The following is a 25,946-nucleotide window of genomic DNA, read 5'->3' as shown; positions in this document are numbered from 1 at the left end:
AATATTGCATGTCCATAATCCCAGAAGATTTTTAGGATATGTTGAGGATTCCCACTGAATAATGAGGCTGGTTCGGGCTTCAGCAGAAGCCTTAGAATACTCAATGCACCGAGCCGTAGGAGAAAATCCCTTGCATTATTATTAATATAGCTGTCCTCGTTTAGGCACAGGAAAAGCGTCGAGAAGTGGAATTGTTCATATTGTTTGAATTGGAGTAAATAGTAGATTTTGATAAAGAATGCTAATTCACAAACCGAGTATTAAAATGGGTCGACAGTTAACGAAATGCATGCCACAAATCAGAAGACTTTGACATTTCGCCCACAGACTGTGTTCACATTGTTGAGCTATGCTGTGGAATGGTGGGTTGCTAAAAAGGAGCATTATATTCTAATCATGTGTAGTTGTCTTACTGTTAAAACCTGCTTTACGCTCTATTCTTCTAGGCTCCAGGACCATTCCTGGCCAAACCCCCGTGGTTCGACTTGACAAAGAATTTAGAAAATCCCTCCTCAGAAGTATCAAAGTTTTCCAGAAATTTGTCTGGAAATCTGCGACCGTTTCAAGTTCCCTGAAGTACTTCAGAAATGTCTTGTTAACGCTAATATGAAGACATTCCTGTAGCGTAATTATACTTGTCTTGCATGAATGCAACCCTTTGTACCAGATTTCCAAATCTTTTGCGGAGTTTGTGTCCGAAAAATAATGCAAACCTATGCATTTTATGGTTTGGATTTACTTTCAAGCACAAAATGTGTTTTGCTTTGGAAAGTTGTCTGCAAGTAATGCAAAGCAGCTGTTTTGCATTAGTCTGCTTCAAAGGTGTGTTCCATGGTTTGTAGGTGGACATTCCCCTGCAGCCATCCATAATTTCAGGTGCAAACCCTTACCTACTCACAATAGTAGACAGGGTTTTTGCACAATAAATTTACACCACTTTGAGGCAGGCATTACAAAGGAGAAATGCTTTATTCTCCGATTTTGTCCCCACTTTGCATGTGCACTGCACTGTATAGCATGCATCAAAAATGGGAAAAGTTTTAATATTAGTCTCAGCAACGTATTTGATATTGGAAGGGTACCCTTTCATTACAAAACCTATCCTAAACTCACACTCACACCTTTGTAATATGGTACAAATGTATGTGCATGGTGCTCAGCAGCCTGAGTGTGTATCCACACTAGTGAGAGAGCAGAATAGTGCTGTGTATCTGTAGATATGGTGCTTTCCGCCTATTTCCCTCTCACATAAAGCACCACAATAAGACTGTGTGACAGTTTCATAAATCTCAGCCTTTGTTTTCAAAATATTTCTTTGCAGAAAACACCCTTTCCTACACCTCAACAGTTTTGCAAGTCTTATCTCCTCGTTACCACTCTGGCCCCAGATTTATGTCTGCCCCTGAGAGGATGAAATCTTTGACCAATTCCAGGGTGTTAATTAATAAGATGTGTGAGAAAAAATATTGACAAATTTTAATTCACATTTGGAAACAAATCATGGAAACAAATAATCCACGCACTGCCTATTACCTCAAATATTTTATCACACATATCATGATATATGACATCATGGATATCACCAATGCAACCTCTGAAATGACATCATTGATGACAACGCTATGCATGGCAGGGGCATGAGTTATAGTTAATTCAGTTAACTATAACAGGTGATTTCAGTGTTTATCTTAAAATGTATTATTACAATAAAACCTTTAACCTATTACATCACTTTAACTTTTGTTTTTTTTCCCTTCTCCATTATTAAAATACTGGCCCCAAGGGATGGGATCTGTTGGAAATTGGTTTAGTAGTAGGTGCAGGTAGGTACCTACAGCTAGTAATAACACCACAATCACAAATAAGGTCCAGTCAAAGTCTTAGTAAATTAATCCTTGCTCAACCCTTGGTAGCTTGGCTGACAAGCAGGCAGGCTTAATTTAGGAGACAATTTTGTAAAGCATTTAATATCAACAAAACAGTAAATAGATAAGACACAACACACAAAAAAGCCAACACCAAGTTATAGAAATAGAGACTATTATTATCTTCAAAATGGCATAAACATGACAAAAATCCACTGTAGGGGACCGGAGTTATACATTTTTAAAGACTGAAAAAAAAGGTGCTTTGTAGCACCTAAAATGAAAGGTGTCAACCCCAGCTATCTGGTTGCACTGGCCTGGGACCAAGTCAAAGTTATAGGCTGACCGTGATGGAGCATGGGTCGGATACAAGTGGTTGGTTTTTATCTTCTAACTTAGTCACTTTTTTGGAGCTTTTTCTTTGAACTTCAAATGTTAGACGATGGCCTCTTGCTTCAGGGTTATGCCTCAGTGAGTTCTGGAGATCTTTTGTCTTCATTGTCGATGTCGAAGAGCTCCCAAGCTTTCAGCAGAGCAACCCTGGGAGTCAGGTCGAGTCGCGGTTCAGCAGCTTGACTCTCCTCGTCAAAGCTTGTGAACTTGCAGAGTTTTTTGACAAAAGTTTTCCAAATGTTTCCATACTTTTGGATCTTCTTCCAGAAGGTCTCTTTGTGTCTCTAAAGGTCCACTACACTAGCCAAGGGCCTGAAAACTCTGATGGGCAGATTTATGGTGCAGCGCCACTTTCCCTGTGCCCCTTAGCACCCCCCTACCGGCACCATGTGGGCACTTATTTAAAATACCACACACCCTGGCGCAGGGTAGGGGGCAGCAGTGTCATTTCTCATGACGCTATTGAGGTACTCTGCAGGAGTGAGCCAAAATATTGGTGCAACTCCTCCAAAGCACATAGGGCCCCATTTTTAATAATGGAAGGCCACTTTTAACGCCTCCTTTGAGCAGGCGTTAAAAGTATCGTACAAAATGATTCAAGGAAATTTCATAGATTTCCTTGAACCATTTTTTCGACCCCCTTTGCATACATTATGCCTGGTGCAGGCATAATATAGCGCAAAGGGTTACAAAGTGGTGCAATGCATGCATTGTGGGGCACTTTCTAAATATGGCGCTAGGATTTTGGCCTCCTTGAGCCACATCAGTGTCAAAATGAATTACGCAAATGTGGCACAAGGTGGAACTAGGAGCTTATAAATATGCCCCTGAGTTTCCTTTTTGGATCGTTGGTACTTCAATTCCCACCGTTCAGCTGAGTTTAAGCAGGTAACTCCTGGTAGATCCTTACAACCTGTTGCTTTCATATAATCCACTCCTTAGTCTTGGATGCTAGGAAAAGTCCTCTTTTGGGTAGCCCAAAGTGTGCGGAATGTGCAGTCCCTGTGAGTGCAGTACTTTCTTGGTGCAGAACAGGGATTCAGCAAGACAATCATTCTACTTCAGATTTCTTGAAACAGAGATCTCTACTGCTGTGCAGCTATCCCATATGTATTCTTCATTCTGGACTGGCAAGAAGGGGGTCACCCCAACCAACGGGGTTACTGTTGCCACTGTCTGTGATGACCACTTCCTAGGAAGAGAGGCATATTTCTGTCCCAGAATGTACTTTTAATTAAAAATAAAATTGGTGCAAATCGCTCATTGCAGTTCCGATCTGGCTATCACAACCCACAGGTGTGGCTAACCGTTTTTTCCTACACTCTCCTTCCAGCCCCTCTCCTAATTCAATTACAGGGGCTCCAATCTGGCTGGGGGTATAGGAAGTGGGGCTGGGTCTGGTTCCCCCACTATCTTTCTTTCTCCCTTTGAAGACCAGTTTGGCTACCCTTCCTGTTCTGATATCTACAGCAGCAGATCTCCTCCTACTAGATGGTCAATTTGTTACAGCCCAGGCCACTTTACATCTCATCAGAGCAGCTTTGCTCAGCCTGTCAAAGAATGACCACACAGAAAAGGCTGATACAGGGCTAATTTAGGTAACTTTAGGAAAGCAGTTATAGAACTTATTTCCTGTAATAGTTATAATAAATATATAACCTTGTCAAGTTGCTGGATTTATTTTGATGCTTCAAATCAATTTTCTAGCTTATTCCTGTCAAAAGTTAGCCTTTATTAAAGTTTAATAAAGCCTTCCTGTGTTAGCCTATGGAGCTAGCAGTGCTACAATGCAGGAACAATCAAATGGGCAGGTATTTCCTCACCAAGGCATGTAAAACATATTTTATAATGTCCCTACTTTTAAATATAATCACTCTAACTTTAGGGGAACCTAGAGCAGATCTTAGGGGTGACCTATATGTGATTACATTAAAAGATAGTTTTAGACTTTGCAAGCACTTTTAATTCCAAAGTCAAATTTAGACACAGTGTGACTTTAAAAGCAGCGTGCAAGGAGGGCTGGCTTTGAAATGGTAGAAGACACCACAGCAGTGCACAAATAAATGTGTTAAATCCACTGGGGCTTCTAAACCTACATGCCTTACCATATACTAGGGGCTTACAGATAGGCTGTCTGAACCAATTGTAATTACACCAATTACCATACGCATTTTAAACAGACCACTGGCCCTGATCCTGGTTAGCAGGATCCAGGGCACATTCAGAGACAGTAAGCACCAGTATCAGTCCGAAAGTGGGGGTGTTCGGGGCAAAAAGGATGACTATCTCACAGGGTCCATGAGCCCTCATGAAGGCTAGGGGAGGGGTCTGCATGTTAAAGTTGATGAGACTTTTGTTTAGAAAGTATCCATCAAATGGTCCCAAAGGTATAAGTAAACTAAAAAACGCTTTCCCTATGGAAATATGGTCCTAACTGTACATTACCAACTGGCAATAAGCAGTTGGTAGTTATTTCTAGGACCTACTTACCATATGAAAAGCATTTTTAATGTTGCCTATAGCTTTGACTCCAGTGAACAACGCTTCACAAAATGTTACTTACTAGTTTGCCACTCACTTCAGCTGCTGCCTTAAAAGCTTCAGGGTGATTTGTCAATCAGAGGTCAAGGAAAAGGCGGGTCCCAAAACCTGCTTTTACATTCATTGTTCCATAGGGATTTTAGACACAAGTACAACCTGAACCACTGAACAGAATTACAGCAAATCTGGCAAAAGCAAGGTATTCGTCCTTAAAGATCTCTTTTTGTTATTTGGTGTAAATCTGTTCAATAGTTTTTGGGTAATTAAAGAAAAAAGATGTCTATATATATATACATATACATACAGGGGCGCGGATCCACTGCAGTGGATCTGCAAATCCCTGAGTGAAAGCCGGCCCTGACTGGCTGGCTGCCATTTTCCTTATCAGCTCGGCTTGGGGGAATAGAAAATAACATAAGAGGTCAGTATAGAGGTATCCTGACCCCATGGGATTGATGGAGGGGTCTCTGAAGGGGACCCCTCATTGACAAGAAATCACCCAAAATTCTTTTGAGGGGGCACATAGCAATTTGAGGAACACTTGTGGAGCTCAGTGCAGTTTGCAGTGCAAATCTTCAATGGAACAGTGGATCCAAAACCCAAAGAAAGAAATAAACACACACTCATCAACACCAAGGGTTGGGTAATGTGTGGTAATTAGATATTACTTTACGTTAAAAAAAATACAGGCTATAGGAACGTTATAGTTAGGAAATAGAATGTAAAACACCTTATAAATTCACTGAAACAAATCAAAGATTACAGAGACGTTACAGATAAGTTCACATTTTACACACACAATACATTAGAAATTCAGCAGTTATAGTTATACTTACCTAAATAAACTATAACCTGTGCTGTAAAGTAACTATAAGTCACGGGTTATAGTTTCTTAGTATAAGTATAACTGCTGAATTTCTCTGGTTTTGTGTGTGTAAAATGTGAACCTAACTATAATTCTATAATAATGTCTCTGTAACTTTTGTTTTTTCAGTATCTATATCTATATATGTGTGTGTGTGTGTGTGTGTATTTATTTGAATTGAGGGTAGGCTGGCTACTGAACGGTACCTTTGTTGGAGCAATGTGTCGACGGCAAGGACACAATGCAGCAATATTTCCTCCACACTTGGGGTGATGAGTCGATTTTTGAAGTTTGTAGCTGCAGATCCCACTTCTGAGGCCCAGGACTGGAGAGGAGCACCTCGGGCAAGGGTAGGACTCACAGATGGCAGAGTCCAGCAGCACCAGCATAGTTGCAAGTAGTCTGATGTCCTTGAGACTGCAGAAGAACAGGGGGCAAGCCAGAACGTCCTTGGAGACTTCTGGGTTCAAGGCTGTAGAGAGCAAGTCCAGTCCCTCTTGCTACAGGACAGAAGCAGCAGGCCAACACAGCAGAGCAAACAGCAAAGTGACAGTCCTTCCACACATCAGCAGTAGGTTAACACAGCAATGCAGTTGCAGAGTGTCAGTCCGTTCTGGCAGCAGAGCAGTCCTTCTTGTAGAGTGTCCTTGGATCCAGTAGAGATCTGATTTGGTGGGGTTTGGGGTATAGTATTTATACTGTGGGACCCTGGTTCTGGAAGGTGGGAAAAACGGGCCTATGCAGGCCTTTGTGAGGGAAGAGGCACAGCCCTATTTAGGTGTAAGTGAGGAAGTGCTAAGCTCCACCCTCACAAGCTAGTTAATGGGCCATTAAGGCTTATTAAGTCACACCTAAGTACCCATTGTCTGACTGTCTAGAGGCAATGCAAAAAGCCCATCTGTCATCTACCCCCAGACGTGTATTCACAGAAAGGCAGAGGCTCAGAATGGTTCAAATAAGAAAATGTCAATGTAGGAAAGTCCTTTTTTTTTGCCTGATCACCCCCACTCTTTCTGGATAGGTACTGGTGGTTACTGACTCTTGGCTATGCCCTGGGTACTGCTTACCAGTCCCAGGGCCAGTGCTCTGTGTAAAATGGATATGCAAATTAGGCTAATTATAATTGGCTAAGTTAACCTACCTATAAGTCCCTAGTATATGGTAGGGCATGTATGTTTAGGGACCATAGCATAGGTGGTGCACACCTAGGTGCATTGCTGAGGTGCCCAGTGTCATTTTAAAAGCAAGCCTGCCTTGCTGGCTGCTTTTAAATTAAAGTTATATGCAAATTCGACTTTAGAATTAAAGGTACTTCCAAAGTCTTAAACTACCTTATTTTTACATATAAGTCACCCCTAAGGTGTGCCCTATGTGCCCCTAGGGCTGGGTGCCATGTAACTATAAGCAGGGACTTTATAAAAATAGATTTATAAGCCCTGGTGAGGTAAAAACAGCCAAATTCGTTTTTCCCTCATTGAAGTAAATGGCCTTCATAGGCTAGAATGGGCAGACTTTTTTTAAATTTTAAAGTCTCCTTAAATGTTGCATACCAAGAATTTGGTATCAAATTAATTGTTGTAATAAATCCTACATCTTCCAGTTGTTGGATTTATTATAACTAGTTCAGGTAAAAAGTTTAGACTTTACCTAAAAAGTTGCCAATTTCAGCTCTGCATTGTTTTTGCTGCTGTGCTCTGATTGGCCAGCCTGCAGCAGCTTCTGTCAGGCTGCCTTGATGAGGTGTGAAGTGGCCAGGCTTCATACAAAGGAATGTGCTTGGGGGAGAGAATCTCCCCTCAGCAGATGGTGAGGCAGGAAGGGGGAGGGCTGCCAAACTGGTCTTCAAAGGCAGAGAAGGACATTTGGAGCACCCAGCAACACCCCCACATCCTGCAACCCCAGACAGCTAGGTGCCCCCTTGATTAGATTAGGAGAGGGCAGGAGAGGGGTGTGTTTATGATTTTTAGCCACACCAGTGGGTGGGCTCAGCCAGATGTAACCTCCAAAAATCAGATTCATCCATGTTGGATTTTTAGAGACTGTTGCCTTCTGGGATGGATTTTTGCCACACTTCCCAGGAAGTGGTCATCACAGGGGGACGACCCTGTCCCTGATTGGAGAACCAGGGCCCCCCTGCTATTCACCCAGGAGCAAGGATAAAACTGGCAGACCTGCACCCACGCCTCAGATCCCCTCCAGAATTCAACAAGAAAGGAACTAAAGAAGAAGAATGACTGCCCTGCTGGACCCATGGCCTGCACCTGGACCCTGCACTCAGAAGGACTGCACCAGCTGCACACTTGGGCTTCACCACAAGAAGGACTTTGCCTGGCTTCAACTGGTTCAAGGAGGGACTCCCTGTTTGCTACAGGTGAAAAATTGCTATCCAGAGTCCCCTGCACCAACTCCTGAAAAAGTGACCAGCTGACCACTGTCCAGTGGCCAAAAAGGAGTTTGCGCCAGGTGCATTCTGGGAGTTGAAGTCCGCACTTCCCAAGGACCATCACAGAACTTCTGGACCCTTGGGGTGAGCTGTGGACCCCAAAAGAACCTTAAAAGAACATCTGGGTGAAGCCCCAGAAGTTTGGAAAAGATTTGAGAATTTTTGGAAAAGAAATCTCCAGAGAGGGACCGACCCGCCACGGAAATTCTAGCCGGCTTGCCTCAACCGCGACCCGGCCTGACTTCGTGGTTCGTCCCGGTAAAGAAAAACATCAAAAAAAGAGACTAAGTCCGAAGGTAAAAAGTTGACCGGGACCTCCCAGCCATCGTATCCGAGAAGGGCTCCATGGATGTCGGATCAAGATCCAGGTTTACCCCGGTCGAAGGATTTTCATCTCGAAAAAACGACTAAGTCCGAAGGTAAAAGTCTCCACCGAGGAAACCCACATCGCGTATCCGGACAAGGGCTCCAGGAGGTCGGATTCAACTGGCAGGTTCGTCCCGGTGAAGAAAAACTTCAAAATAAAGAGACTAAGTCAGAAGGTAACTTTTTAACCGAGGCCTCCCGCGACTTGTAGCCGAGCAGGGCTCCATCGCGGTCGGCCTGAAAGTTTGACTTTGCCCCGGTCCTGGTGCAACCAGATGACCCTATTGGCACTTTTTGTTTCTAAGCGCTAGAAAATAATAATACTTTAAAAATTCATATCTCCGGTTCCCCTGAACCGATTTTAATCGTTTTTGTGTCATTTTAAAGATAAAAATATACACTATTTTTATAAATTGGTTTTGGATTTTTAAACTGTTTCCTGTGTTTTATTTGAATACTGTTTTGTGATATTTGAATGCTTTACACTTTGTCTCCTAAGTTAAGCCTTGACGCTCGTTGCCAAGCTACCAAGGGTTGAGCTGGGATTAATTTACTGAGACCTAACTGTACCTATGTGGAGGTTAGTGGCTTGTTGCTAGGTGTAGGTACCTACCTGCCCTACCAATAACCCATTTTCCAACATAATTGGAAGCAGCGACGGGATCCTGTACTTGTGTTCAATATCACGTTACAGTTTTGAGTAAAACAAATTAAAAATCCTTTAAATTGTCCTAGTGCAAATTTTTTTTTTAATTTTTTTTTTTTTTTTTAAATTAATTTGGATTAATTTCAATTATTGAATTTTTGTAATTTTTCTAAATTCTTGTTTCCAATTTTTGCAAAACGTTTTTGTTGACACAAAACTAGGGAACCATGGAGCTTGATCTGGCTTGCCCACCCACACTGACAGTAGTCCAGCTTAGGGGGTTGTGTATTGAAAGAGGGTTGCCTGCAACCACTAATCTCAGGAAGGAAATCCTGATTAAATCCCTGACAGCATGGGCTGAGGCCCAAGAGGTAGAGACAGAGGAAGTTCCAGAGGAGGAAGAAAAAGGGGAAGATGCTAACTCTAACCACTCAGGGGAGGGAAGGCATCCGAACCTAAGTGAGGAAGAGGAGGAACGGTCCTCAGTGGATACAGTCACTAGGGGCAGACCCAAAGCTAGTGGTAGGAAGGGGGTCCTTTCAGGAGGAGAGAACCCATCCATCAGGGAAAGAGAGCTGGAAGCCCAGCTAGCCTACATAGCTTTGGAAGCAGATAAGCTTGCCCTAGAAAAGAAAAAGTGGGCAAGCAAAGAAAAAAAGATGGAGGCAGCGAGAAAGAAACTGAGGTGTCCCTGGGTGGGGGTTTTGCCCCCAGATTACCCAAAGGGGTGGTTCCTGCCTATGTAGAGGGGGATGACATAGATAAGTGGCTGGGGGCCTTTGAGAGGGCCCTCCAGATGAGGAAAGTCAAGCCTCAGTACTGGGGTTCACTCCTTTGGGAGTTAGTTCCCAACTCTGGGAGGGATAGGCTCCTAACCATGAGTGGGGAGGATGCAGACTCATACCCCAGTATGAAGAGTTGCTTGACTAAAAAGTTTGGTCTAACCCCAGAGCAGTATAGGCTTAAGTTTAGGGACACCCAAAAGACAAGCACCCAGTCCTGGGTGGACTTTGTGGACATTTCAGTAAAAGCACTGGAGGGCTGGATACAGGGCAACAGGGTAAGTACCTTTGAGGGGCTGTACAATTTGATTATGAGGGAGCACCTTCTAACTAATTGTGTCCAAGAGAGGCTCCGCCAGTATCTAGTAGACTCTAGGTTGACCAACCCCAGAGAGCTGGGGGAGGCAGCAGATGACTGGTTAAGAACTAGGGTTAACCAGAAACCCCCAGGGGGTGATCAGAAAAAGGGAGGACATGGTTCTTCTCAGGGGAAGAACCAGGGGAAAGATGACAAAAAACCCAAAGAGTCCTCACAAGAGTCCCCAAAAACTTCTCAGGGAGGGGGAGCCCCGAGCCAATTCACTTTTAAAGGGAAAGGGTATCAGGGAAAGAATTATGATCCTGCTAAAGCAGGAAAGTTTCAGGAGCTTGCTAAGGCCGGCAAGTGTTTTGACTGTCATCAGCCAGGACATAAAAGAGGAGATGCTATCTGCACCAAGAAGCCCCCCACTGGTGGGCAATCCCAGGGGATTGCTAGTGTAGGGTTGGGGGTGGAAGTTGGCCCAGGGGTGGAATCAGGGTACACTGAGGTCACCTTAGTATCCGTGGGTGGGGTGGACATTGCAACTATGGCCACCTTACCTCCCATCATGGAGAGGTATAGGCAGAGGCCTAAAGTCAATGGGACTGAAGTGGAAGCTCTGATAGATACAGGAGCCAGTGTGACAATGGTCGCAGAAAAGCTGGTTTCTCCAGAGCAGGTCTTACCTGGTGTCTTCCACCAGGTGACTTATGCAGATACCAGAACCAAACTCCATCCCATGGCTATGGTGAGTCTGGAATGGGGAGGTGTGACTGGCCCTAAAAAAGTAGCTGTAGCTCCTGCCCTCCCAGTAGAGTGTCTACTGGGGAATGATCTTGAAGCATCTGAGTGGTCAGAAGTGGAAAGAAGGGTCCATGCACAGATGCTGGACCTCCCTGAATGGGTGTGTGCTGTGACCAGGTCACAGGCAGCACAACAGGGAAATGCTGGACACTTGGACCCTGGAACAATGGGCCAAGCCTCCAAGAAAAAGAGAAAAGGCACTGGGTCTGGCTTGCCAGCCCCAACAAGTACAGAGGGTCAGGAAGAATCCAACCCTGAGGGGGAGGATCTGAACTCTGAGGGAGGGACACCTTCCCTGCAAACTCTGCCTGACTTGGCAGAACTGCAAGGGGCAGGTGGGCCCACCAGAGAAGATTTGTGCCAGGGACAAAGAGAGTGTCCCACTCTTGAGGGCCTGAGGCAGACTGCTGCCAGGCAAGAACAAGGGGATACCAGTGGTACCCACAAGGTTTACTGGGAGGATGGAGTTCTCTACGCAGTGGCTAGGGCCCTACTTGGTGTGTTCACCAGAGTGGGATTCCCAAAGGAGGTGGTCTCAGATAGGGGCACAAACTTTATGTCAGCCTATCTGAAAGCCATGTGGGAGGAGTGTGGTGTTACTTATAAGTTCAGCACACCCTACCATCCACAGACCAATGGTCTGGTGGAAAGATTCAATAAGACCCTGAAGGGCATGATCATGGGTTTGTCTGACAAACTCAGGAGGAGATGGGATGTCCTCCTCCCATGCCTGCTGTTTGCCTACAGGGAGGTGCCACAGAAGGGGGTTGGATTCAGCCCCTTTGAGTTACTGTTTGGCCACCCTGTAAGAGGCCCATTGTGCTTGGTGAGAGAGTCTTGGGAAAAGCCTCTCAAGGAATCCAAGGAGAATGTGCTGGATTATGTACTAGGCCTGCGGTCTCGCATGGCTGAGTATATGAAGAAGGCAAGCAGAAACCTGGAGGCCAGTCAGGAGCTCATGAAGCTCTGGCATGATCAAAAGGCTACCATGCCTGAGTATCACCCAGGACAGCTGGTGTGGGGTTTGGAGCCCATGGCTCCTAGGGCACTACTGGCCAAATGGACTGGGCCCTATCCAATCCTAGAGAAAAAAGGTGAGGTCACCTACTTGGTGGACCTTGGCACCCCCAGGAATCCTCACAGGATCCTACATGTAAACAGGATGAAACCCCACCAGGACAGGGCAGACATGACCATGCTGATGGTCACTGATGAAGGGAAGGAGGAGGAGGGTGAACCTCTGCCAGACCTCCTGTCCTCAAAGGAAAAAGATGGGTCAGTGGAGGGAGTGGTACTCTCTCCCAAATTGACAGATCAGCAACAACAAGACTGTAAGCAAGTCTTGGGACAGTTTGCTAGTCTGTTCTCCCTGACCCCTGGGCTCACCAATTGGTGTGTCCATGATGTTGACACTGGTGACAGCTTGCCTGTCAAGAACAAGCTGTACAGGCTGTCTGACCAGGTCAAGGCCAACATCAAAGCTGAAGTGGCTAAGATGTTGGACCTGAAGGTAATTGAGCCCTCTGATAGTCCTTGGTCCAGTCCAGTGGTACTGGTGCCCAAAGCTAATCCCCAAGGTGGGAAGAAAGAATTAAGATTCTGTGTGGACTACAGAGGTCTAAATGCAGTCACTAGGACTGATGCTCACCCCATACCTAGAGCTGATGAGCTCATTGACATGGTAGGGGCTGCCAAATTCCTGAGCACATTTGATCTGACCTCAGGATATTGGCAGATTGCCTTAAGTCCAAGAGATAAGGAGAGGTCAGCATTTTCCACACCAGAGGGCCACTTTCAGTTCAAGGTGATGCCCTTCGGGATGAAAAATGCTCCTGCCACCTTCCAACGGTTGGTGAATAGAGTCCTATCTGGGTTGGAATCTTTTAGTGCAGCTTATCTGGATGATATAGCTGTATTTAGTTCCACCTGGAGGGACCACCTGGTCCACCTGAAGGAAGTGCTTCAGGCCCTGCTTCAAGCAGTCCTGACTTTCAAGGCAAGCAAGTGCCAGATAGGGCAAAGTTCTGTTGTGTACCTGGGCCACCTTGTTGGTGGAGGCAATGTACAACCTCTCCAGCCCAAGATCCAGACTATCCTGGATTGGGAGGCTCCAAAAACCCAGACTCAGGTCAGGGCCTTTCTTGTCCTGACTGGGTATTACAGGAGGTTTGTTCAGAATTTTGGGACCATAGTGGCCCCTCTGACTGAGCTTACCTCCAAGAAACAACCCAAGAAGGTCATTTGGACCCCAGAGTGTCAGAAAGCTTTTGACACCCTAAAACAGGCTATGTGTTCAGCACCAGTGTTACTGGCCCCTGACTATAGCAAGGAATTTGTAGTGCAAACAGATGCTTCAGAGGAAGGGATTGGGGCAGTGTTAGCACAAGTTAATGAAGAGGGCCATGATCACCCAGTTGCCTTCATCAGCAGGCGACTACTCCCCAGAGAGAAAAAATGGAGTGCCATTGAGAGGGAGGCCTTTGCTGTGGTTTGGTCCCTGAAGAAGTTGAGGCCTTACTTGTTTGGCACTCACTTCCGTGTACAAACTGACCACAGACCTCTCAGATGGTTGATGCAGATGAGGGGGGAGAACCCAAAACTGTTAAGGTGGTCCATTTCCCTACAGGGGATGGACTTCACAGTGGAGCACAGACCTGGGACTGCTCATGCCAATGCAGATGGCCTTTCCAGGTTTTTCCACTTAGCTGATGAGGACTACCAGAGTGTAGGTTAGTACCCATCACCTTTCATCTGGGGGGGGGCAGTGTAGGAAAGTCCTTTTTTTTGCCTGATCACCCCCACTCTTTCTGGATAGGTACTGGTGGTTACTGACTCTTGGCTGTGCCCTGGGTACTGCTTACCAGTCCCAGGGCCAGTGCTCTGTGTAAAATGGATATGCAAATTAGGCTAATTATAATTGGGTAAGTTAACCTACCTATAAGTCCCTAGTATATGGTAGGGCATGTAGGTTTAGGGACCATAGCATAGGTGGTGCACACCTAGGTGCATTGCTGAGGTGCCCAGTGTCATTTTAAAAGCAAGCCTGCCTTGCTGGCTGCTTTTAAATTAAAGTTATATGCAAATTCGACTTTGGAATTAAAGGTACTTCCAAAGTCTTAAACTACCTTATTTTTACATATAAGTCACCCCTAAGGTGTGCCCTATGTGCCCCTAGGGCTGGGTGCCATGTAACTATAAGCAGGGACTTTATAAAAATAGATTTATAAGCCCTGGTGAGGTAAAAACAGCCAAATTCGTTTTTCCCTCATTGAAGTAAATGGCCTTCATAGGCTAGAATGGGCAGACTTTATTTTAAATTTTAAAGTCTCCTTAAATGTTGCATACCAAGAATTTGGTATCAAATTAATTGTTGTAATAAATCCTACAACTTCCAGTTGTTGGATTTATTATAACTAGTTCAGGTAAAAAGTTTAGACTTTACCTAAAAAGTTGCCAATTTCAGCTCTGCATTGTTTTTGCTGCTGTGCTCTGATTGGCCAGCCTGCAGCAGCTTCTGTCAGGCTGCCTTGATGAGGTGTGAAGTGGCCAGGCTTCACACAAAGGTATGTGCTTGGGGGAGAGAATCTCCCCTCAGCAGATGGTGAGGCAGGAAGGGGGAGGGCTGCCAAACTGGTCTTCAAAGGCAGAGAAGGACATTTGGAGCACCCAGCAACACCCCCACATCCTGCAACCCCAGACAGCTAGGTGCCCCCTTGATTAGATTAGGAGAGGGCAGGAGAGGGGTGTGTTTATGATTTTTAGCCACACCAGTGGGTGGGCTCAGCCAGATGTAACCTCCAAAAATCAGATTCATCCATGTTGGATTTTTAGAGACTGTTGCCTTCTGGGATGGATTTTTGCCACACTTCCCAGGAAGTGGTCATCACAGGGGGACGACCCTGTCCCTGATTGGAGAACCAGGGCCCCCCTGCTTTTCACCCAGGAGCAAGGATAAAACTGGCAGACCTGCACCCACGCCTCAGATCCCCTCCAGAATTCAACAAGAAAGGAACTAAAGAAGAAGAAGGACTGCCCTGCTGGACCCCTGGCCTGCACCTGGACCCTGCACTCAGAAGGACTGCACCAGCTGCACACTTGGGCTTCACCACAAGAAGGACTTTGCCTGGCTTCAACTGGTTCAAGGAGGGACTCCCTGTTTGCTACAGGTGAAAAATTGCTATCCAGAGTCCCCTACACCAACTCCTGAAAAAGTGACCAGCTGACCACTGTCCAGTGGCCAAAAAGGAGTTTGCGCCAGGTGCATTCTGGGAGTTGAAGTCCGCACTTCCCAAGGACCATCACAGAACTTCTGGACCCTTGGGGTGAGCTGTGGACCCCAAAAGAACCTTAAAAGAACATCTGGGTGAAGCCCCAGAAGTTTGGAAAAGATTTGAGAATTTTTGGAAAAAAAGCTCCAGAGAGGGACCGACCCGCCACGGAAATTCTAGCCGGCTTGCCTCAACCGCGACCCGGCCTGACTTCGTGGTTCGTCCCGGTAAAGAAAAACATCAAAAAAAGAGACTAAGTCCGAAGGTAAAAAGTTGACCGGGACCTCCCAGCCATCGTATCCGAGAAGGGCTCCATGGACGTCGGATCAAGATCCAGGTTTACCCCGGTCGAAGGATTTTCATCTCGAAAAAACGACTAAGTCCGAAGGTAAAAGTCTCCACCGAGGAAACCCACATCGCGTATCCGGACAAGGGCTCCAGGAGGTCGGATTCAACTGGCAGGTTCGTCCCGGTGAAGAAAAACTTCAAAATAAAGAGACTAAGTCAGAAGGTAACTTTTTAACCGAGGCCTCCCGCGACTTGTAGCCGAGCAGGGCTCCATCGCGGTCGGCCTGAAAGTTTGACTTTGCCCCGGTCCTGGTGCAACCAGATGACCCGATTGGCGCTTTTTGTTTCTAAGCGCTAGAAAATAATAATACTTTAAAAATTCATATCTCCGGTTCCCCTGAACCGATTTTAATCGTTTTTGTGTCATTTTAAAGATAAAAATATAAACTAGTTTTATAAATTGGTTTTGGATTTTTAAACTGTTTCCTGTGTTTTATTTAAATACTGTTTTGTGATATTTGAATGCTTTACACTTTGTCTCCTAAGTTAAGCCTTGACACTCGTTGCCAAGCTACCAAGGGTTGAGCTGGGATTAATTTACTGAGACCTAACTGTACCTATGTGGAGGTTAGTGGCTTGTTGCTAGGTGTAGGTACCTACCTGCCCTACCAATAACCCATTTTCCAACAGTCAACTTTCTGAAATTTGTATTTTCAAACTTACAATTTAAAATCTGATTTCACCATAAGTTGTGATTTTAAATTCTGAGTCCAGGGATACCAAACTCCATTTTACTACCTTTTCCTATTCCTATTTGGATATGACACCTAAAAACTGTTTTAAGGCAATCCCAACATTACCCATGGGAGAGATAGGCCTTACAATAGTAAAACATGAATTTTAGAGCTATTCACTATCTTGAAATGTTAAACTTAAAAGTACATGTCCAGCTTTTTAAATACACTGCACTCTGCTCTTGGGGCTAACTAGGGCTTACCTTAGGGGTGACTTACTTGTAAGAAAAAGGAAGGTTTGGGCCTGGCAAGTGGGTACACTTGCCAGGATGAAATGGCAGTTTAAAACTGCAGACACAGGCTCTGAAGTGGCAGACCTGAGACATGTTTAAAGGTCTGCTGTAGAGGGTGGCACAATCAGTGCTGAGGTTTACTTTTACCATTTAATTTAAAGGCCCTGGACACATATAGTGCACTTTGCTAGGGACATACAAGTAAGTTAAATATGCCAATTGCGGAGAAGCCAATGTTACCATGTTTAGATTACAGGGCACCTGCACTTTAGCTTTGGTCCGCAGGGTAAATAAGTAATCTTTATTTGCACGATTAATTGAAACCATTAGAAAAAGTTAAGAGACAAGAAAAGTAATTTCCAATTGCTTAGCTTGGGCAACCATCTAAAAGAAACAATGTTGCAGTCCAATAACAAAGAAATCGCTCCAGTTAGTACTATAAAACACCTAAAATGTTGGTGCCTAAGCAGAAAACTAACTTGACAATTAAAATTTCAGCAGCTATAATGTCATAAAATCAAAGTTTTTTCTATGTGTCATTCACCAATGGGTGTAGTCGCTAGCGTTTGAAGTCAACACATCATCATCAGGTAAGAGAGTTATTAGATGTAGTGAGACCAGCGAAGCAGCCAATTGTTTGTTCGTTAACATTAAACTTTGCTGCACAATTTGAGCTGTGGAATTTGATATACTGAATTGTCCCATTCTTAAGCCGCTTGCTGCATAAATGGTGCCTGTTGCATAAGTGCGGTCATTTAATAAGTTCCAAAGACACATGGAAGTTAGATAATATTTAGTGCATTTTTTACTTTTAATTTCTGTTCCACAGTGCTCAGGAATCTCACAAAGCGCAGGCCAGCTGGACATCTGCCCCAGCAAAGCACACTGTCACTGCTTGTCTACATTTTACTATTCCCTTTGCATTAAAATGGGGCTTTAGTAGTGCTGTGCATTCTTGTTTAAGTTCTTCATGTGTGCATAGCAGATGCAGCACATCCTCTCCTGCTGCCACAGAAAGCGGGCAGCTGTCAATTGTCTTTGAGCGTTTCCACAGTGGTAAATGGGGCAGAGAGGGTAGCAGGCCAAGTCAATAGTGGAGATATTTCTCTTTAAGTTTTTTTGTGAATGCTATGCCTAAATACAATTGTGGTGCTGTAGTAGAGTAACTCTGAAAAATATACCATCTGTGAGCCCTTCAAGCCATCACTGCTTTATCTTCTAAGAGCAAGGTCCTTTTAACAGCCTTGTTGATAAGCTGTTTGAAGCTGTTATACATCATCGAGGTGTCCCAGAGGTCTCAAAGGGCAAGTTACTTTATTGATTCTTGTAAATAACCATGTGCTGCACCTCTTTCTTTTCCTGACAATTCCATCCATTAGTGAGCATTTAGGGAGTCTGGTGAAGCTCCCCTACTCTGGTACCAGCTTTTAACATAGGGCATGCCAGCTGTTGCGACTGAATACCAAGTTCAAGTGTTATTTATGCTGGTGAGGTGAGGTTTGATAAGTTAAATATAATTTGCAGTGCTTTTGTGACTATGCCATTCAACATGCCGGTGTCCCTACGCCTCATGCATTCACTCCTGTTGTTATAGCCAGAATAAGCTTTGTGTATATCACCTTGATCAGCGAGGTGAGACTTGCCCCTGCTATTTTATTTTTTAGATTTTTTCAGTGCAACTGAGATAGAGATTCCTCTTCTTTTTAATGTCTCTTTGTGAGCCATAAGCATACCTTTGCTGTTTATTATGACCCCTAAGTATTTATATTCTTTAACTGTTTCTAACGGTTGTCCACCGAGATGCCAGTATTACTTGTTGTTGGCCTTGATTTAGCTGCATAGTTTTTGATTTGTCTAAGTTTATCTTCAGTCCATTTTTATCAGAGTACTGTTGGGTAGAATCAAGCAACAGCTGTAGGCCAACCAGGGTTTGACTGATAAGCACAAGGTCTTCAGCATAAAATAAGTGCGAGAGCTGAAGGCCATCTATCTTATGGAGGGAGAACTGCACAAGTCCAATTCAGTTTTTTAGTCTGGCATGAAGAGGTTAAACAAGGTCAGGGTTAACACACAGCTTTGTTAGAGCTTCTTGATGATTGTGATCCGTCTGGTAACCTGCTGCCAGAATCACTTGAATCCAAGTGACTGTATGCAGTAGCATCAGTTGATTCAAAAGCACAGACACAATATTTCTTTCAGCAAGTTTGTCTCCTAGTTTCCTCATTTCTATGTGGTCAAAAGCTGAGGCGTAATAAATGAAGCAGAGAGTTAATGGCAAGTAGGGCGTTTTTACGGCATCAATCAACATGGTGAAGGCTACATATTTGTAGTGGTCCCCATGTGCTTGCTGAACCCTGGTAGTTAAGGAGAATTATTGGGTTGTCTGCTGCAGATTCTTTTATTTTTTCTAAGATGAGCCCTGCATAGTATTTAACGTTGTTGTCTATTAGGACGACCAGCCTATAGTGTTTTATTCATTCTTTTTCCCTTTCTTAAAAATTGGGGAAATAATTGACCCCCTTCAGGATGCTGGGATAGCTTCTGTTTGGAGGGTAGGTTCAAAAACTGGTTTTAGTGCCTCACCCTAGTAATCCAGATCTAGTTTGAATAAGACCAGGCCTTTGGCTATCCTGCTATTGATGTGTTCACAGCTAGGAATTTCAGTGTTGAAATGGGGCATAAGGACATTAACCCAGCTCTCATCTGTCAGATGAGAGCTATCTCCTTGGACTAAGGGGTTCAGTAGTTTCAGTAGTTTGTTTACTGTCTGGCAAAATCTTGTGCTATTATTGGTTTTGACACACTTTATACTTGCCACGTGACCTTTTTTCTCAGCCACTTTTAGTTGCCTCAAATCCTTTAAAGCTGTGATAGCTGGGCCAGTTAGGCGAAGCCCCCAAAATGTTCTATTTATATCCTTTTTGAGGCATTGTATTTGTCTGCCCTGTGAATTGCAGGTTTTATTGTATTGTGGTGCTTGTTGCAGGATATTCCTTCTGATTTCACTTCTGGCCCATTTTCCAGTGAGTGGCTTCTCCTCATGATTTAGTGAAGCTTTCCCAGCAGCTAGTTGCTTCCTGACCTGCCCTCTGCTTTTCTTCACAGAGGTTCTTAGCAGCAACCAGTAGGCCCTCTGGGTGAAAGGTTTTGCATTTTACCATTTTATGGTTCACTGTATCAATCAATCAATCAATCAGGAATTTGTAAAGCACACTACTCACCCGTGAGGGTCTCAAGGTGCTGAGGAGGTGAGGAGGGGAGGTGCTGCTACTGCTCGAACAGCCAGGTTTTGAGAAGTTTCCTGAAGGTAAGGAGGTCTTTGGTCTGGCCCAGGTGGGTGGGAAGAATCTTCCACGTTTTGGTAGCGAGGTGCATGAATGATCTACCACCGGTTGTAGTTCTGCAGATGCATGGGATGGTTGCGAGGGCGAGGTCGGCAGGGCAGAGATGCCGGGTCGGGGGCAGAAGGAAAGTCGTCTGTTGAGGTATTCTGCTCTGGTGCTTTGTGAGCATGGGTGAGGAGTTTGAAGGTGATTCTCTTGTTGACTGGGAGCCAGTGCAGGTTTTTTAGGTGGTCTGTGATGTGACAGTGGCGAGGGATGTCCAGGATGAGGCATGAGGAGGCATTCTGGATGCATAGCAGCCTCTTCTGGAGTTTCGCTGTGGTTCCTGCGTAGAGGGCATTGCTGTAGCCCATCTTGCTGTTTACGAGGGCTTGGGTGACTGTTCTTCTGGTTTTGGTGGGTATCCATTAGTAGATCTTTCAGAGCATGCAGAGGGTGTTGAAGCAGGAGGAGGAGAAGGTGTTGACTTGCTGGGTCATGGATAGTGAGGGGTCAAAGATGAATCCTAGGTTGCGTGCGCGGTCGGTGGGAGTCGGAATGGTTCCGAGAGTGGCAGGCCACCAGGTGTCATCCCATGCGGAGGGGGTGGAGCCAAAGATGAGGACTTCCGGCTTGTCGTAATTGAGTTTGAGGCAGCTGCTCTTCATCCATTCGGCGATGGCCTTCATTCCTTCATGGAGTTAGGTCTTGGCAGAGTCCTTGGGGAGGTAGAGGATCAGCTGTGTGTCGTCGGCGTGTGAGATGATGTTGAGGTTGTGGGATCAGGCGATGTTAGCGAGCGGGTCATGTAGACTTTGAAGAGCGTTGGACTGAGGGATGAACCCTGGGGTACGCCGCAGATGATTTTGGTGGCGTCCGAGCGGAATGGGGGGAGGCAGACTCTCTGGGTTTTGCCGTTGAGAAATGAGGTGACCCAGTCCAGGGCTCTGTCATGGATTACAGCAGAGCTGAGGTGTGAGTGTAGGGTGTGGTGGCAGACAGTGTTGAACGCGGCCGAGAGGTCCAGGAGGATGAGGGCCGTGGTTTTGCAGCTGTCCAGTATGGTTCTGCTGTTGTCTGTGGCAGCGATGAGGGCAGTTTCAGTGCTGTGGTTGCTGTGGATTCTAAATTAGGAAGGATCCAGAGTGCGGTTCTCCTTGAGGAAGTGGGTTAGTTGTCTGTTGACAGCCTTCTCAATTACTTTTGCCGGGAAGGGGAGCAGGGAGATAGGACTGAAGTTCTTGAGGTCCTTTGGGTCTGCCTTGTGTTTTCTGAGGAGGCCGTTGATCTCTGCGTGTTTCCAGCTCTCCGGGAAGGTGGCGGACTTCAAGGAGCTGTTGATGGTTTTCCTTAGTTGAGGTGCAATGACGGAGCTTGTTTTGTTGAGGATATGGTGAGGGCAGGGGTCAGGTGGAGAGCTGGAGTGGATAGTGTTCATGAATTCAATGGTGTCGTTGTCGTTGATGGAGGTCCAGGAGAGCAGGAGGTTGGTCGAAGGTGAATCTGTGGTGTTGGTGGTTGCCGGGGGGGTCTGGGTGCTGAAGCTGTCATGAATGTATGCAATCTTGTGGTGGAAGTAGGAGGCTAGGGAGTCGCAGAGGTCTTGGGAGGGTGGGATGCCATTGGTTGGAGAGTTCCTTCATGACATTGAAGAGCTCCTTGTGGCCGTGTGGGTTGTTGCTGATTCGGTCTTTGAAGGTGGTTCTCTTGACTGCTCGGATGAGTTGATCGTGTCTGCGGATTGCATTTTTGAACGCTGTGAGGTTGTCCAGAGTCTGATCTTGGCGCCACTTTCTTTCGAGTCAGCGTGTCTGTTGGAGGGATTCTTGATTGTGGCGAGAGTATTGGCACAGGTGTTGACCCATTGCCTGAAGTTGCGGGCAGCTGAATCAGTGTCGGTGGTGTTGATGGGTGGGTTCTGGGAGAGGGTCGCGATAAGTTGGTCTTTGGTGACCTTGTTCCAACTGCGATGGGGGATCCATTGTGGATGGTGGTGTGTTGTGGGTTTCTTGAAGGAGAAGTGGATGCAGCAGTGGTCTGTCCAGTGGAGTTCGGTGGTGTGGCTGAAAGAGACGTGATTGCTGGAGGAGAAAATAGGGTAGAGTGTGTGTCCTGCCGAGTGGGTTGGTGTTGTGACGAGTTGTTTGAGGCCGAGGTTGGAGAGGTTGTCGAGCAGGGTGGTGGTGTTGTTGTCATTGGTGTTCTCGAGGTGGAAGTTTAAGTCTCAGAGGAGTATGTAATCAGTGGATGTGAGAGAGTGCGTGCTGATGATGTCGGTAATGGAGTCGCTGAACTGCTGTTGTGGGCCAAGGGGCCTGTAGACGAGGGTTCCTCTGAGGGTGGTGTTTGGGTCAGTGTAGATTTGGAAGTGCAGGTGTTCGGTGGTGCTGAGGGTGTCTTCGATGTTGGTCGTGATCCTGAGGGTGTTCTTGTGGATAATGGCGATGCCTCCTCCTGGTTTGTTGGAGCAGTCCCTGTGGGTGATCTTGTAGCCAACCAGGATGGCTATGGCGATGTTAGGCGCTGAGGAGGAGTTCATCCAGGTCTCGGTCAGGAAGGCAACGACTGGGGAGGCTGAGTCGAGTAGATTCCATAGCTCTACTGTGTACTTGTGGACATAGCAGGTGTTGAGGAGGATACATCTGAGTTGGTTGCGTCCTACCTTGGTGGGTGGGTCGTTGGTGTGGAGGCTGGTGAAGGTGCAGTTCCGGCAGGAGAAGGGGCCACGGGTGGTCTGCGGGGAGACTTGAAGGCAGGCGGGAGAGCGGCTGGTGTTGAGGGCGCAGAGGGTGGCGGCATCGTAGTGAAGACGTGCGTGGCGGAGGTGGGGGGGACGGGAGCCAGGGGTTCTGGCGCTGGGTGCAGTCAGGTGCAGACAGGCTTGCCTTTGGCATGCCCGCTGCACATGTCCGCTGCATGGCCACGCAATAGCGGCCATTAAGTAGGGAGGTAGGGGGAAGGATAGGACAGCTGGGAGGCAGAAGAGGGATGAAAAACGGCACGAAAAAGTGGGCATAGCTGAAAAAAGGGGGCAGGGCTGTGGGGGCAGCAGCGGCGGCGGAGAGAGAGAAGGGGGAGAGTGAAAGTGTGAGAGAGAGAGCAGAGTGAGAGAGAAACGAGGAAAAGGAGCACTAAGGGACAGTAGTGAAGCAGAGCAGAGAGCAAAGCAAAGCAAAGGGAGGAGAGAGGCAGAAGGCGGCCTAGTAGGAAAGCAGAGCTCTCCCACTAGACTCCAGGGATGAGGCGCAGGCAGAAGCATGTGGGTGAAGGAGGGCCTTGAACTCCTGACAGGGGTCGGGAGTTCAGAGGAGCCAGGGAAAGGGCTCTACTTACAGGGTGGAGCCACAGGAGGCAGAGCAATGCACTGACCGGGTCATAGAGCTAGAATTTTCCATTGGAGCATTTAAAACACCACCTAAGATTCACATTGTAGTTTCTTGTGGTAAATGGTCATTGTAGTCTTGAGTTCATAATTGAAAGACAAGAACCAGCGGAAGAGTTACAAAACTGTAGTCTATTGTAGTACTGGCCAATGCATTATGGAAGAATGCTACGGATGGTCAGTGTCCCGGGAAGTGCCTGTTTAGAGCACAAAAACTCAGGTGTTCCTGATATTTCTGTAGATTTTTAGCTAGTTTAGTTGGCTTGCCCCATTTCCTACTTCCCTGGTGTGGGATGTTCCAAGTTGCAAACTGTTCTTCATCTTCTGATTGACTTAACAAGTGCATGTTAAAATCGCCTGTTAGTATGAAATTTGGTGAGGATTTCTTAATTTAGTAGCCTTGCTATTTCCTCTCCCAGTAGTTTTGCTCCATTGGTCTTGTCATGGGGATGAAGGTACATGTTTATGAGGCTCAATTGTAAATTTTTATTATCCCTTCTTATGTCAACTCTGAGTGATAATGTGGCATTTGTTGTGGTTGTTTTTGTTTCCAGTACTTTGACTGCATAAATGCTCTTAATTGAGGTGCATATTGTGAGGCCGTCTTTTGGATGACCAAAGTTAGGACTGTTGGTGACTAGAAGATAGTGGGTTTTGAAACCTTGTGGATGGAACGGCTGTTCTAACCAGGTCCCTTGTAAGAATATAAGATCAAAGTTTTGGAAGTATTAAACTAGCTGAAGACCATCTGTTTTGCCTCCAAAGCAATTCATATTCCATAATCATAATCATAGAAAGGTATTTTTTATTGTTGACTTTTTCCTACCAAGTCAGACATTATTGCTTCTAATGTTTAGTGTTCTGGGTAGCCAGCCCCAGTAGTCAGATGTTGAGGATGTTGAAGTACCATTCCTCACTTTACTTGCCCTCCAGCTTTCACTTATCTCCTTGGATGTTGGAGATATGCTACCACCCCTCTGAGTACTGTTTCAGTCCTTGTCCAAGTCATGGTGAATCTTGGGCTGCAACTCAGCTGCTCATTGTGATGTGGAAGCAAAGGTTCTGGGTAGCCTATTACCTAGAGATGAGTCACTTCGATCCCTCACACTTTTAATTGTGCTTGCTCATCCAGGACCCTCTTTTCTATTCCAGGCAGAGCCCAGGTTGCCGTTGTTACCTCATTCACTAAGAGTTGTTTATCCTCTTTGAACTCAATTGCTTCCAAGTCACAGGACTTTAGATCTGCAAGTCTGCCCATTGTTGTTAGTAGTTGTAGAATGTTCCCTCTATTGACGATGTCCCCCCGACCACTGGACTTGTACTCCATTACGAACATGGTAAAGCTGGCTCCTGGCTGCGCCTCTGGGTCAAAGACGCCGTAGACTTCATGTACCCGGGTTTCCCTTTCCAGTGGGCTTAGTACCCCAGCCTGCCAAGGTTCCAATGTGTTCCCAGTGGTTGCATCTGTCATTGAGAGTTCCCACTGTATGACGACTGTCACCTCCTGTTTTGAGTTTGATGTTTGATCTTTCCAGATATTGCCGACCATCCTCACTTCATCCTCCCCTATTGCTTGTAAGTTTGTTCCAGGCTGGATAGGAGTGTTCTGAGTGCCAGCCTCTGTTATTTCCCTAGCTCCGTCCTCTCCTTGCTGTCTCATCTCAGATGTTGCAGGTCCAGTGTAAAAAAAAGCTGTTGTATCAGTCACCCGTTTTTTCCCTACCTTTTCTGTTTCTGGCATTGCTTGGGGTGCTTACTGCTGCTTCAGTTGTCACAGCCTTTTGTGGTTGCTCTAGTTGAGGGGGATCCTTCCTGATTGCTGATTCATTTGTGTCACATGACAGATGCCCTTCGATCGCTTGTTTTCCTGTGCCCACATGTGGCTGTGTGAACTTGTCCCTTTTTTGGGCATTTCCCATGCTGGTTCCTTCCATCTCATCTTCCTTTTTCCTCTCAACTGTCTGGTCAAGTGCATCCTTTCCCTGCAAAGGGGTTGCCTTGAGTATGTCCCCTTTAGAGGCAGTAATTTATATTATGTCACACAGGAGATCACCTATTACAGATGGTAATGTTGTTAGTTTATCGACTATTTTGATGCAGTTGCAGCATGATGGAGCTGGTTGTGGTTCAGCCAGGTCCTTTCTAATCAAGTTATTCATATCAGGCAACTTAGTGTCGATATTTGAGCAAGTATAGCCATTGAGTGAAGAGGTGATATTTGCAAGTCCATTTTGTGGGACTGATAATTCATTGCATTGATTGACATGCATAGTGTTTAACAGGGAAGTCTATACGTCTGTCTGTCCCTTCATGCTTCTCCTTGGTGTTCTTAATTTCAGGCAATTTAATGTCCTTCCCCTGAATTAACTCCAGAGTATATTAAGCTACTAATTCTTCCCATTCTTGTGTCATCAAGTATGATGTATTTGTTGCATCGCCATCAATGTTTGCCTTTTCGCATCTCTAAGGGGGAGTCTTTGTCAGATTCACGTTGTGTGGGTCTCTCAGTTGCTATTGGCGATGTTAGAGAAGCAGAGGGGGTTTGTGATTTTCTCCCGGTGGCATTTGATCTCAATAGAATGATATGTTTTGATTCAAGGGGAGTCTTTGATGCCCCCGTTTTTTCTGGAGAACTTACTTCCTTGTAATCAC

The sequence above is a fragment of the Pleurodeles waltl genome, chromosome 2_2, assembly GCF_031143425.1.
Source record: "Pleurodeles waltl isolate 20211129_DDA chromosome 2_2, aPleWal1.hap1.20221129, whole genome shotgun sequence".
NCBI classification, from domain to species: domain Eukaryota; kingdom Metazoa; phylum Chordata; class Amphibia; order Caudata; family Salamandridae; genus Pleurodeles; species Pleurodeles waltl.
Note: the sequence above shows the minus strand (reverse complement) of the source record.